The sequence below is a fragment of the Odocoileus virginianus genome, chromosome 29, assembly GCF_023699985.2.
Source record: "Odocoileus virginianus isolate 20LAN1187 ecotype Illinois chromosome 29, Ovbor_1.2, whole genome shotgun sequence".
NCBI lineage: Eukaryota > Metazoa > Chordata > Mammalia > Artiodactyla > Cervidae > Odocoileus > Odocoileus virginianus.
In genome coordinates, this window is record NC_069702.1 from 12,015,258 (window position 1) to 12,018,386 (window position 3,129).

Here is a 3,129-nt window from a genome sequence, read left to right on the forward strand (position 1 = left end):
TATTGTGTTTCCTTCAACATTCTTACTAACCTAACGACTGCATGGTGGTGGTGGTGGTTTAGCTGCCAAGTCCCATCTGACTCTTGTGGACCAATGGACTCTAGGCCTCCAGGCGAGAGTACTGGAGCGGGTCACCATTTCCTTCTTCAGGGGATCTTCCCCACCCAGGGATCGAGCCCAGGTCTCCTGCTCTGCGGTGGATTCTTCACTGACTGAGCCACCAGGGGAGCCCTAACCTAGAGACCATGGTGGTAAGAAATAAACGTCAGGACGTCCCTGGTGGGCCAGTGGTTAAGACTCCACCTGGCAGGCAGGGGACGTGGACTCAATCCCTGGTCTGGGAGGATCCCACATGCAACTGAGCCCTCATGCCACAACTGCTGAAGCCCGTGCACCTAGAGCCTATGCTCTGCAACAAGAGAAGCCACTGCAGTGAGAGGCCCACACACCGCAACTGGAGAACGCCCGTGTGCAGCAACAAAGACCCAGCACAACCAAAAATAATAAAAAGCATCCAGGAGGGCTCACCCTGAAGATGAATACCAGGTTCAGTTCTGTCATCCTGGACAGTGGCTTCGGCAACCCGCAGCTCAGAGTCTGGGTCCGGGCTGCCACATCCCTGTCAGGTCGTGGGCAAGCTCCTCAACCTCCCAGAACCTTGTGTGGGTTCACTTTTCTGTAGTGCGAGGTGAATAGCTTTCGGTAGTCTTGCAGTGCTCAAATGATCTCCTCATCCACTTGAAAACACCTGCCCAGGGAAGGGGGTGTGCCTGGCTGTGAACTTGAAACTTGACCCCTGGTGCGAACGGTGTAAGCACACTCAGCTATGTCTGACTCTTTGCAACCCCACGGTCTGCAGCCTGCCAGGCTCCTCTGTCCATGGGGATTCTCCAGGCAAGAATACTGGAGTGCGTTGCCATGCCCTCCTGCAGGGGATTCTTCCCAACCCAGGGATCGAACCCCCATCTCCTGCGTCTCCTGTATGGCAAGCGGATTCTTTATCACCGAGCCATCGGGGAAGCCCTAGTCACATATGGGTGGCCATCTCCCTGGGCCTCCTCGCTTGTTCCCTTTCTCATCCTCACCACCTCTTTCCAGCTTCCCTCTAGTATGCCAGCCCCAGCAGCCCTTCATGCCCACCAGGACCTGCAGCCCGTCGGTCAGCTCCGCACCCCTCGTGTCCCTGTCCGTCTCCTTCCCAGGCTGTACCCCGGGGGCTGACATGCTCTGATCTGCCCTCCAGCCTCTCTTGTCAAGCTTCCCTGCTGAGCCCTGCCCTCTGCTCCTGCACATGGGGCACTGAGCCTGGCTGGCAGGAAGCAGCCACCCTCTGGTTTCTAACACAACTCGCTCCTGGTGAGGTCGGGGTCCGTTTGACCTTCCTTGGTGATGGAGGCCCTTTGCTGTCCTGGACGACTTTTCCTCCATCTTCATGGTGCTCTCCAGCCTCTGTCCCTCCCTGCCCCATCCTCAAGGCCCAAAGAATAAGATTTGCCTAGGGCAAGGTAGAGCTTCCCTGGTGTCTCAGCAGGTATAGAATCCACCTGCAATGCAGGAGACCCGGGTTCAGTCCCTGGGTCAGGAAGATCCCCTGCAGAAGGGAATGGCAACCCACTCCACTATTCTTGCCTGGAGAATCCCATGGACTGAGGAACCTGGCGAGCTACAGTCCATGGGGTCTCAGAGTCGGAGGCGACTGAGGCCAAGGTAACCATCCTTGAATAAATCTGCATGACTGGGACAATAATTTGACCCAAATAAAAGTTTAGGGAAAAAATGAAAACCAAATCTTTAAAATTCATACTTCCTGCCTCTTTCTTTCTCCCCTTATTACTCTGCCCAAAAGTCTTAACCTAAATAAGGAAAAACTTAGGAGTGGTGAAATGTTTGGAAGTGTGCTAGCGTGTCCTTGAATGGGAGATAATGTTGCAGTGCGCCAGGCCTTGACTTTGTGGTGCACACATAACATGGCCATCCACAGCGCGAACAAATGCCTCTGTGTGTGTGTGTGTGTGTGTGTGTGTACATGTGCACATGCGCATCACTGGCCCCAGAGTCAGGAGACCTGGACTGTGTTCTCAGCTCCATCACCAACGTGTGACAAATGCCCTTCCTTCTCTGGACTTCAGTATCCTGACGACGGGATGAGGTCTTCACGGTTCTGTTGCTCTGTGAACACTCTAGATGGCTCATGACTAGGCTCCTGTAGATCCTTCCAGGGCCAAGAACAGCCTTTCATTACAAAGCTGGAGTGCAGAGGCCAAGAGATTGGACAGGTCTTCAGAAGCACCTCAGCCTCTTAGAGCTGGCCGGGACCTTAGGAATCATATCCTGTTTCCATATGGGTCTCTGCGTTCTGTGAGGTCAACAGGAAGTCCTGTTAACAATGCAAATCTTTGTCATTTTGCTGCTATCAAAATCAAATTGACCAAATCTGATTCTTGGTCAGGGCTAAGGCCTAGGAACTGCATTTTAACAAGTTTTCCAGGTGATTCTCAGGCAGGTGGTGTCAGGACAGTAGTTGAAGAGGCTCTGCTCTAGTCTGCATCCCTCATCAGATAGACGCCCTGAGCTGGGAGGCAGTGTGCCCAGGAATAACAGCAGCTTCGGGTTCGTCCTGTGCCAGGGACAATGGAAGCGCTTTACCAGCGTCAACTCTTTTAAGCTCCATGACACCCTGCGAGGAGATCCTGCGATCCTCCCCATCTACAGATGAGGAAAGGGACCACCTGGAAGGTCAAGGAACTTGCCCGGTTCCACCCAGCCAGGAGGTTGGGTCCCAAGGTTCCAGGCGAGTTACTGACCCCAAACGTAGGATCAGACCCAGCCCAGAATGCAAGGCTCATCTGCCAGGAGGTTGATGGGTTTCCAGAGACCAACCTGCTCCTGAAACAAAACTCACCTCTGCAGGGGTTCATCCCACCCTCTTCTTTTTATTTATTTATTTAAAAAAATTTTTTTTCCACCCTCTTCTTTTTAATTTCTTCTTTTTTCCAAGTGAATGAAACAAACATCAGAAAATACAAGAAGTGAAAAGGAAAAGTATTTCCATCACCCAGAGGTGACAGTGATGTTGGTGATGATGACAAATGTGACTCTCGTCCTGATGACAGCTGATACTGCTGAACA